This window comes from Portunus trituberculatus, chromosome 9, assembly GCF_017591435.1.
Source record: "Portunus trituberculatus isolate SZX2019 chromosome 9, ASM1759143v1, whole genome shotgun sequence".
NCBI lineage: Eukaryota > Metazoa > Arthropoda > Malacostraca > Decapoda > Portunidae > Portunus > Portunus trituberculatus.
This window is the reverse complement of record NC_059263.1, coordinates 6852962-6865000: the sequence shown is the minus strand read 5'-3', so window position 1 is coordinate 6865000 and position 12039 is coordinate 6852962. Positions and strand designations below refer to the sequence as shown.

General features: G+C 32.9%; 1 long non-coding RNA gene across 1 annotated transcript in view; it reads left to right on the top strand.

Moving 5' to 3' along the window:
- Nucleotides 1–11658, top strand: part of LOC123501331 — a 30918-nt gene extending 19260 nt beyond the window's left edge. The window contains exon 2 of the long non-coding RNA XR_006673604.1: nucleotides 8642–11658. This is a non-coding gene — a long non-coding RNA (uncharacterized LOC123501331). The remainder of the gene's footprint in view (nucleotides 1–8641) is intronic.
- Nucleotides 11659–12039: the final 381 nt, after the last annotated feature.

Below are 12039 nucleotides of genomic sequence, written 5' to 3'. Positions count from 1 at the left end.
CACAACCACCACCACCACCACCACCACATCCGGTCACAACTACAACCACACTATCACCACCACCACACCACGACTCACCATCACCACCACCACCACAACCGGTCACAACCACAACCACACCATCACCACCACCACAACCCGTCACCACCACACCACGACCATCACCACCACCACCACCATCACCACCACCACACCCGCTCATAAACACAATACTACCATCACCACACAACCACCATCATCCCTACAACTACCACCATCACAACCACCACCATCACCACCACCACAACCACCACCACCGTCACCAGGAAGGCGTAATGGTGTTCACAAGTCTTCCAGCTTTTCTACTAATTTTCATCACCACAATTTTCCACCTACCACCAAATTCCTTTCCCTTATTTCTTTGCTATTTATTATTTTCCTACCTCATCATTTTCCTGCCCATTTTCCCGCCCTTTTTCTCACTTTTCTGCTATTAATTTCCCGGCACGTTACTGATTTTCCTGGAGATCTATATTTGTCTTCTGGTTCCTCTTAATTTTCTTTTCTTTTCCTTTTTCTTTCTATTTCTGTAACTGTCCTTAATTTTCTATCATTATTTTCATTCACTACCTCATTTTTTTTATCTTTTTCGTTATTTCTGTAACTATTCTTAATTTTGTTTTTTTTCACTAACTTTTTTATTTTTTACATATTTTTGAAGACTGTCCCTATTAATTTTCAATCATTATTTTCATTTACTAGCTCATTTTTTTATCTTTTTCGTTATTTCTGTAACTATTCTTAATTTTGTTTTGTTTTTCATTTTCACCAACTTTTTTTATTTTTTGCATATTTTTAAGACTGTCCTTAATTTTCAATCATTATTTTCATTAACTAGCTCATTTTTTTTATCTTTTTCGTTATTTCTGTAACTATTCTTAATTTTGTTTTGTTTTCATTTTCACCAACTTTTTTTTTTTTTTACATATTTTTAAGACTGTCCTTCTTAATTTTCTATCATTACTTTCATTCACTAGCTCATTTTTTCTTTTTTTTATATTTCTGTAACTATTCTTATTAATTTTCATTTTTTTCATCGTCTTAAGTCTATTTTCCCTTCTTCCATATTTTCAAAACTGTCCTTCTTAATTTTCTATTATTACTTTCATTCACTACCTCATTTTTTTTTCTTTTTCTATATTTCTGTAACTATTCTTAATTTTTGGATTTTTTCATTTTCTGTAACTTTTTTTTCTTTTCTAAATATTTTTAAGAGTGTCCTTAATTTTCTATCATTACTTTCATTCATTCTCATATTTTTTACCTTTTTTTTATATTTCTGTAGCTATTCTTATTAATTTTCTATTTTTCATTGTCAGTAAATCTTTTTTTCTCCCTTTTTTTATATTTCTGTAACTATTCTTATTAATTTTCTAGCATTACTTTCATCGTGACTAATTACATTTTTTTCCCTTTTCCCTTAATATTTGTGTAACCGTCCTCATTAATTTCCTATCTTGTCATTTACTCACTAACTTCTTTTCTATAACTATCCTCATAAATTTTCTATCGTTATTTTCATCGTCATTAATTTTTAACCACTTTTCCCTTAATATTTCTGTAACCACCCTCATTAATTTCCTATAATGATTTTTTCCCCTTTTCTTCGATGTTTCTCTATCCTCATTATTTTCCTATCGTTACTAACTCACACATTTCTTGCCTTTTTCTCTATTTCTCAACTAGTTTCATTAATTTCCTACTTGTCTCATTTTTTCCCCTCTTTCCTGGCTATCTCAGTAACTGTCCTCATTTTCCTTCAGCCACACTGCCACCTGCATTGTCCTGGCGCTGTGTCTCTGAGGGCGACTTGGGGAGGAAGAGGAAAAAAGGGGAAAATAGGACAAAATCAGGCGAAAGGTCAAATTTTCATACTTTGATGGGGTTCTTTACCATTATTTTTTTTTCTCTCTGTCTCTTTTTCATCTTCATTCTTATCCTCTTTCTCTTCTTCCTCTTCCTCCTCCTCCTCTTCTTCGTCTTCTTTGTCTGGTACAATTTTTATTTATCTAGATTCATATTGATTTTATTTTACTATTTCTTTTTCTCTCTCTCTCTCTCTCTCTTCTTCATCTTCATTCTTATAATCCTCTTCCTCTTATCCCTCTTCTTCTTCTTCTTCTTCCTCTTGATATTATTTCCATTTATTTAGTTTCATTTCTTCTTCCTCTTGTTTTTTTATTATTTATTTCGAGATTTTACTATTTTTTTCTTCTTTCTTCTTCATCCTCATGCTTATCATCCTTCTCCTCCTCCTCCTCCTCCTCCTCCTCCTCTTCCTCTTCTTCTTCACCTTTATTTGTTTTCTTATTCATTTCATTTAGTTTTTTCTTGATATTCCTTTTGTTTCCTTTTTTATCATTTATTTCCTGGGATATTACGATTTTTTTTCTTTCTCTCTCTTCATCCCTCATTCTTATAGTTCTCCTCCTCTTTCTCTTCTCCATCTTTGGTACTATTTTTATCTATTTCCTTTTTTTTTATATTCCTCGTTTCTTTTTTATTATTCATTTCATGGGATATTGTTGCTTTTCTTTTTTTTTTTTTATTAAATGTTTAAATATATATATGAGAATAGGTCTATGTATTTTTCTTTTTTATTTTCTCTCTTTTCTCTCCCTTACTCATCTCATCCTCATCATTACCATTCTTCTCTTCTTCTTCTTTTTTTTATCTTTGTTTGGTATCTTTCATTTCTTTCATCTCATTTTTGGGGTATCATTGTTTTATTCATGCTATTTTTTACACTTGTTGCTGATTTTTCTCATTTTTTTTTCTGCCTAGTAATAAATATATATAAGAATGAGTTTGCGTCTTGTCTGCCTGCCTACCTGTCTGTCTGTCTGTCTATCTGTCTGGCTGGCTGTCTGTCTGTCTGGCTGTCTGTCTGTCTGGCTGGCTGGCTGGCTGGCTGGCTGGCTGGCTCACACACTATACAAAGATTATTATTGTGTTTGAATTGTTTAACTAAAAATTTTTCTGGAAACAAATGCATCAATAAAGTGTTTTGGGAAAGTCAGGGAGTTTCAAAAGATTCATTACAAAATCAATAAACAAAACAGAAACGAAAAAATAAATAAATAAATCAAAGGAAATCATGGAACAAATTATAAAGAAATGTAAGAAACAGAGAAAACAGAAATTTAACGAAGAGTGGAAGAGTAGAATTTAAAACTAATTATTACGAAAAATCTGAGAATATGGAAATAAGATCAACACACACACACACACACACACACACACACACACACACACACACACACACACACACACACACACACACACACACACACACACACACACACACACACACACACACACACACACACCTAATGAAGAGTTGACAGGTACAAGTGCAAAATATTATTCTTATCAAATCCTTTTCTTATTTCCATTCCTAACTCGTCTTTATCCTGTTATGTCATTTATCCATTCCGCCATTTCATTATTTATTTCTCCTGATATTTCAAAGCTGTAGAAAGTCAAATTTTGGGAGAAGAAAATAATTAACCATCACAACAACAACTACTACTACTACTACTACTACTACTACTACTACTACCACCACCACCACCACCACTACTAACAACAAGAACAATATACTCATCACCAATATTTCTTTAGCTATATATTCTATAAGTATTTTATTTTCTTATATATCCGTCTGTCTGTCTGTCTGGTTGTCTATATACGTGTCTGTTTGTTTCTATGTATAGCAGCCTTCACTGTCTGTCTGTCTGTCTGTCTGTCTGTCTGTTTGTCTGTTTGTCTATGTAAGTGTCTGTTTGTTTATATGTATAGCTGCCTTCACTGTCTGTCTGTCTGTATGTATGTATGTATGTATGTTTGTCTACTCATTTGTGTTTGTGCCTCTGTATGTATATAGCTGCCTTTTCACTTCTGTATGTCTGTATGTCTGTCTGTTTTGTCTGTCTCTCTGTCTGTCTGTTTGTCTGTCTGTACATTATTTTCTCTTTTCACTTATTTATTAATCTGTTACTGCCAGTCTCTTGTATCTCCATTTCTTTTTTTTTTCAGTGTTTGTTTGACTCTTAGTTTGTGTGTTTACTCTCTCTCTCTCTCTCTCTCTCTCTCTCTCTCTCTCTCTCTCTCTCTCTCTGGTTTATCTATGTAGTGATAAGGGTTTTTATTATCATCTACATTATCTTTATTTTCATTATCATCATCGTCGTTGTAATCAATAATAGTGATGGTGGAGGTATTGTTATAATATTATTGTTTTTATTATTACTATTATTGTTATTATTATTATTATTATTATTATTATTATTATTATTATTATTATTATTATTATTATTATTATTATTATTATTATTATCATTATTATTATCATTATCATTATTTTATCATTATTACTGGAGTGGTAGTAGTAGTAGTAGTAGTAGTAGTAGTAGTAGTAGTAGTAGTAGTAGTAGTAGTAGTAGTAGTAGTAGTAGTAGTAGTAGTAGTAGTAGTAACAGTGAAATGTCAGTAGAAATAGTTGATATTGATTTCGTTACTGCAGCTGTTGCTACTACTACTACTACTACTACTACTACTACTACTACTACTACTACTACTACTACTACTACTACTACTACTACTACTACTACTACTACTACCACCATCGCCACCACCACATTTACTAACGCACTATCACTACCACCACCACCACCACCTTCACCACCACCTTCACCACCACCACCACCACCACCACCACTACTAGAGATGAAATGCACTAGTAATCATAACTAACCATCAGATAATAAGACCATTAAAATGCAATTCCATATCAGTATGCAGCGTGTGTGTGCTATACATAATTATCCCTCAACGTATGCGTGTGTGTACGTTTGTATGTATGTATGTATGTATGTATGTATGTATGTATGTATATATGTATATTATGTACTTGTATGTATATATCTATAATAATGTAGTATGTAATGTCACATAACTAATATTACCTTCACTGTTCCATATTATTTTTCATTATTATTATCATTACTCTTTTTATTATTTTTGTTATTATTATTTTTATTATTATTAATATTGTTATTATTATTATTATTATTATTATTATTATTATTATTATCATTATTATTATTATTATTATTTTCAATATTTTTCACCATCATTATCATTATTATTATTATTATTATTATTATTATTATTATTATTATTATTATTATTATTATTATTATTATTATTATTATTATTATTATTATTATTATTATTATTATTATTATTATTATTATTATTATTATTATTATTATTATTATCATTATTATAGCAGTGTTACCAACAATAGTAGAAGTAGCATTATTATTATCATTATTAATATTATTATTATTATTATTATCATTATCATTATTATATATTATTATTATAATTATTATTATTATTATTATTATTATTATTATTATTATTATTATTATTATTATTATTATTATTATTATCATCATTACTACAACCAAATCCCTATTCTATCACAAGATGCCAGAAGAAGAAGAATAATGCTAATTCGAAAGGCAGAACGAGGAGAAGAGGAAAAATGATAATAACTACAACAACAACTACTATAATAACAACAACAACTACTACTACTACCACCTCAACCACCACCATCACCACTACCATCAGAATCTTAACACAACAACAACAACAACAACAACAACAACAACAGCTCTAACTCTTTCCACCAAACAATCTCACATCACCACCACACATTAACACAACTGCGTGGAAATGAGAAAGCAAAATTTTTCAAAACCAGCTGAACACTCAACTCGAAAAACTTGGAAAAGCACAACTACACGTACGACTGCACTATTATTTCCAACGCATACACCCACAAATAATAGTCAACACCGTGCATCAAAGCCACCACGACGCTAAACTCCAGCCGAGCACAAACAATCAGGCAAAATATTCAGGAAAAAATTTGCGCGACATTCTTGTGAATTTTCCTCGTCTCTTCCCTTCCCTGGCGCTACTCGGCTCACCTGCAAGCATCCGTAGCAGTTAGTGACCCAATTACCGCATCAAGGAAGTGTGTGTGTGTGTGTGTGTGTGTGTGTGTGTGTGTGTGATTTGTTGCACGCTAGTTTTAATTAATTTTTATCTGTTGCCTTGCTCTCTCTGTCTCTTTCTCTCTTTCTCTTGCTCTCTTTCTTTCTTTCTCTCTCTCTCTCTCTCTCTCTCTCTCTCTCTCTCTCTCTCTCTCTCTCTCTCTCTCTCTCTTTGATAAAGCAACGGATACCACTAAAAACAAAATAAAACGAAAAAAAAAAGAAACTAAACTCACTCGTCACTCTGACCAAAGAAGAAAAAAAAAAAAAAATCAGATAACCGAAAAATAAATAAATAAAAAAAAAAAAAAAATAAATGAAAACAACAAAAGGAAGAGAACAGCGCTGAATAAAAAAAAGAAAAGAAAAATGAAGAAAATAAAGAAAGAAAACAAAAACAAAACCAACAAAGTAAGAGAAACTAAAAAAAAAAAAAATGAAAATGTAAAAGGAGAAAAATGCAAAATATTGAGAAAATCACCCACGAAAAATTATAAACCATTGAGAGAGAGAGAGAGAGAGAGAGAGAGAGAGAGAGAGAGAGAGAGAGAGGAAAATATATAAAACTATATAAAAAAACCGTGCGTGAGAAATATTTCACAAAAAAACAAAAACATTTCTAAATATGGAAGAGAGAGAGAGAGAGAGAGAGAGAGAGAGAGAGAGAGAGAGAGAGAGAGAGAGAGAGAGAGAGAGAGAGAGAGAGAGAGAGAGAGAGAGAGGAAAGGTAAAGAAAGGTAAGGAGAAAGGAAAAAAACACACACATAATTGTTTTCAACCTTTCAACACGAAGCTCACCTGTGCCTCTTTAATTAACCTCACCTGGCCGCCGCTACCTGTACACCTTATAAGGGCCCAGCAGTTCATACAGTCTTGTGCTCACCTGGAGAGAAAAGAGAGGGAAAAAAATTGGTACAAAATCTCACCTTAAGGAGCAACGCGGTCACTTGTCAGGATGAAGAGGCGTGACGGATTACAGGTGAAAAGGAAATTAGTTACCTGCTATTTTTTTTTCTTTTACATAGATACACATTGGGAGGAAAGGAGGGTGAGTCTATGGCGTGGTGTGGTTAGGTTAGGTTAGGTTAAGTTTGGTTAGGTTAGGTTAGGTTAAGTTTGGTTAGGTTAGGTTAGGTTAAGTTTGGTCTGGTTAGGTTAGGTTAGGTTAGGTTAAGTTTGGTTTGGTTAAGTTAGGTTAGGTTAAGTTTGGTTAGGTTAGGTTAGGTTTGGTTAAGTTTGGTCTGGTCTGGTTAGGTTAGGTTAGGTTAGGTTACTGTAAGAATTCGAATGTGTAAATTAGAAGGTTCAGTTAAGCTATGTTAGGTTAGTTTAAATTAAGGTTAGGTTGAGTTTGGTTTGGTTTGATTTGGTTAGGTTAGTTTACTGTAAGAATTAGAATGTGTAAGTGAGGAATAGAGATTAATGTTAGGTGAAGTTAGGTTAGTAATATAAGACTAAATCTATAAGTCAGAGTGGAGCTATGGTTAGGTTAGGTTAATTTACAGTATGATTAATAATGTATAAGTTACAGGTAGGGACAAATCAATGTTTTCCTTGAGGTAAGTTGTAAGGACATGTGTGGATGTGACAGTGTTATTTTTAAAACTTGATATTTCCCTTTCATACTTTGGCAAGCACAAGGTCAATTTTCTTTAAGACTAAGAAAGTATCATTATCATCATTATCATTATTACTATTTCCATTTTTTTTATTATTATTATTAAGTTAGTGTTAAGCTGAGGGGAAAATCAAGAGAGGGTGTGTTCTTAACTGTTCGTGTGGGATCCAGTTTTTTTTTTTTGTTGACTTCTGCTACTAAAAGGCTCCCGTGGAAGTTACTGCGATGTTTTCAAGGATATTTCCACGTTTCCCATCACTGTCTGAAGGCTTATACTTGAAGGTGTTTGTGTTTTTAAGATTGCTTTTATAAATGTACTGCCAGTTTGATATTTTAGTTAGAGTTTACTGAGAGTGTTTCCAAGGGTGTTTTCATGTTTCAAGGGATCGTTCAGTTAAGTATTAGAAAAACTGTTTTTATAATTGTGCTGACAGTTTGATATTTGAGTTAAGGTTTACTGAGGGTGTTTTCAAAGGTGTTTTTATATTCCTAATAGTTCAGTAGATAACAGGAAGACTGTTTTTATAATTGTGTTGACAGCTTGATATTTTAGTTAGGGTTTACTGAGTTTTCTAAGTCGTTTTCATGTTCTTTAGAGATTGTTCAGTCGGTATTAGAGTGTGATGTTGAGCGTTAAGCGTGTTTTCGTGACTTTAGTGGTGGTTTAACGAGGTCTAGTTGAATAAATCGGATTTTCAGGGGTGCTTTTGTCATTCTTATATCAGTTTAACATTTCAATTGGAGTGATTGTGTGTTTTTGAAGGATCTGACACGATTCTGAGGATAGTTCAACATTTTTAGAAGAAATAAAATTAGCTTTCCGGGGATGTTTTCCATGAATCTAGTATATGTTTAACAGGTTCTGGTGGAAGACGCTCAGTTACTAATGGTGTTTTCCTGATTCTATTGACAGATGGCAGGCTTTAGCGGAAGTGACTGAGCTTTGGGTGGTGTTTCCATGGTCCTCGTAATAGTGTAAAAGGGATTTGTAATATTTCTATCTTCAATGATGCTCTGTTATTGGAATGGCAGTTTAAGAGGAGGTAATGGCCGGTATCGAGATTTTCAAAGGTGTTCCCACGAGTGTAGTGATCTGGTAAGGATTCTGTGTCTTCTGTATCCACTAACACCCGCGGGAACTCGAGTAAATTATCTGTGTACTTTGAAAATAATATCTAAGAAAAGGTAAGTTTAAGAGCACGATTTAGTACTATAAATTAAAAGAAGTATTAGACTAAGTAGAAAATTGTAATTCCGTGCAGAAAAGTTCCTCAGCACTGGTAACATTGCAAGGGAAATGTTATAATGGTTTAGAAATAAGTAAAGAATTAAAAGAATAACTCATGTAACAATCTAAGTACATGCAAACTATGAGGCAATAAAGTGAGTACATATGTAAGTAAATATCTTAGAGAAAAAAAAAATGTATCACAGAAAAAAACAATGTATTACTCTGCTCAGGGATCGAATATCTAGTAGTACAATATTTATTACTCTGGAAAGTGGAAGAATATTTTGTAAGATGATTATAAATGCTAAGGAGAAGTACAATATTAATTTATTACTCTAGAAAGTGGAGGAATTTTATGTAAGATGGTTATAAATGTATTACTAAAATGGTCATTACTCTAGAAAGTGGAGAACTGTATTACATGTATTATAAATGTACTACACAGGAAATCTAAGAAATATCAAGCCTAAGGAAAATTATATTAGAAACTGACAGAATACTAGTCTTGTAAAATTTTAAATAGGCATCAAAAAGAAAATGTAATACCTGTAATGTTTGTGTTCCAGTATATTAGAGAAATGTTATGCCCGTTTTGAATAATTTCCGAAAATAGAAAACTGCCAAACGAAAAAAAAATGTAATAATTTGGGTAAATAAATCAGATATTATAATAGATCAGAATAAGTATTAAGAAAACAAAGAAAATGCATATGTATGTCTTGTCCACAGAAAAAAAAAAGATTATTACATTTCATTATATTTAAGGAAGAGGGAAAAATATATATATACTTTATTATATTACAGGAATAAAATGTCTTGAATGAAATCAGTAAATGTCTGGAGAAAATGTAAATTGTAGAAAATGTAAATTGTAAAGAAATGAAAAAAAATAAAGTAAAATAGAAGAAAACTTGTTATATTCAAGTAGCCCACATATCTAAGCACCATGGGAGAGAAAGGGGGGGGAGTGGGAGGGGGGGGGCAAATCAACCTACAATAAATCAATAAAACAGACAAAACTATACTGCAAACTGACGGAATGCTTGTCAGAAACATGAACGCATTATTATCAACATTGTAAGTGGAATGAGGGAAATTTTTAGCAAAGGTTCAAGAATCAGACAACATTTCCCATTAAGATTATGAAAATTAGAGCATATTCTTGTATTCCCTTGATTAGTGTATAGTTTATGGTCTACATGTGTTTTGCCTCGTTGTGTGTGGCGAGACTGTGTGTCGTGAAGTGTGTGGCATTGGTTGCGCCGCCAGGAGGGTTGTGTGTGCTTCCAAGTGGCAGTGAAGCACACCTGAGAGAGTAAGACTGAAGTGAATGAAGTGAAAGTGAAGTGAAGTGGTGTGGTGAGGGAAGCAAAGTTTGTGAGAAAATTTAAGTGGCTGAAATAAAAGTAAGTGAAGCCGAACAAGAAAAATGTTTGGCAGTAAAGTGAGTGATGGCAATTAAGTAGATTTAAATCACTAAATATAAGTAATCATTTATAGTACTACAAGATTTTGGTATTATTGTAAGCAATATTAAGAGAAGACCTGAGTCATTATTCGTTACTGACTGACTTGAAATTAATCTCGATTCTTGTTTTAATTACCTCTTGTATTCATATGCAATTAATCTGCATATCTGGCTTTCATTACGATACTGTAATTGTTAGCGAAAATTTTAATGTATCAGTACAATTAAGTGAAAAAGAGCTTTGATTTTAATAGGATTTGATAAGATACCAAATCATAATGCAGTGTGACATCCGGCTAGCTAACATCTGGTACTCAATATGATACTGTATTGTTATTCTTAAGGGAAAATTTGTAATGTATCGACAACATTGTGAAAAAAAAAGGATATTGGCATTACCTTCATATAAAACACCTTAGATTTAACCCGCTCACTGCTGACAACCTCGGAGCTCCCTGCAGGTGCCAAGAGTGACCCGCGTTAGCAGACTAGAGGAAATAAAACCCAAACAATACTGAACTTGTAATTACCAACTCTTTTTCAACCCCCCCCAATATAAAAAAAAAAGATAAATAAATAAACAAACAAACTTCGCAGGATCTTGTAACAATCCCCAGTTAAAAAAAATGGAATAATAATAATAATAATAATAATAATAATAATAATAATAATAATAATAATAATAATAATAACAAATAGATAAAAAATAAAAAGAAAGATTAAAACGAAACTAATCCACTGCTAGTTTAAAGAAGGAGTTAGCCAATAGATCTCTCTTCCTTACTAACACACACACACACACACACACACACACACACACACACACACACACACACACACACCTAAGAAGATATGACAAAGTATCAATTTCCGTAACGCAAAACACCCAGCAATACACACACACACACACACACACACACACACACACACACACACACTTCCTAATGGGGGCAAGAAGGCAGTGAGCAGGTAACAGCAAGGCACAATCACGCAGGATCTCCAGAGTAATGTTCACCAGCGTGCTAAACTCCATTAGGTAATAAGACAAGGTTAGGTGTTATGTACAACTGAATCACATCTCAATCACCGCTCAATTACTATAAACGATGGCGATGCTTGTGGTTAAGAAAAGAGAGAGAGAGAGAGAGAGAGAGAGAGAGAGAGAGAGAGAGAGAGAGAGAGAGAGAGAGAGAGAGAGAGAGAGAGAGAGAGAGAGAGAGAGAGAGAGAGAGAGAGAGAGAGAGAGAGAGAGAGAGAGAGAGAGAGATTTATAGACAAGACACCAAAGAAAACCAATAAAAAGGAAGTAATTAATGTGTGTGTGTGTGTGTGTGTGTGTGTGTGTGTGTGTGTGTGTGTGTGTGTGTGTGTGTGTGTGTGTGTGTGTGTGTGTGTGTGTGTGTGTACGCGCGCGCAACCAGCCATTCTTAACGGTTAATCTTAATATTTCTCCCTTCTTATGCCACGAATAATTATAATGTGAAAAAAACGAAATCTAAATTATTTCCAGAATATACGTACTGTTATAATATTAATCTATACCTAAGCAAACCTAACCGTCGTGTGTACGTATGTATGTATGTATGTATGTATATGTATATGTAAATGTGTA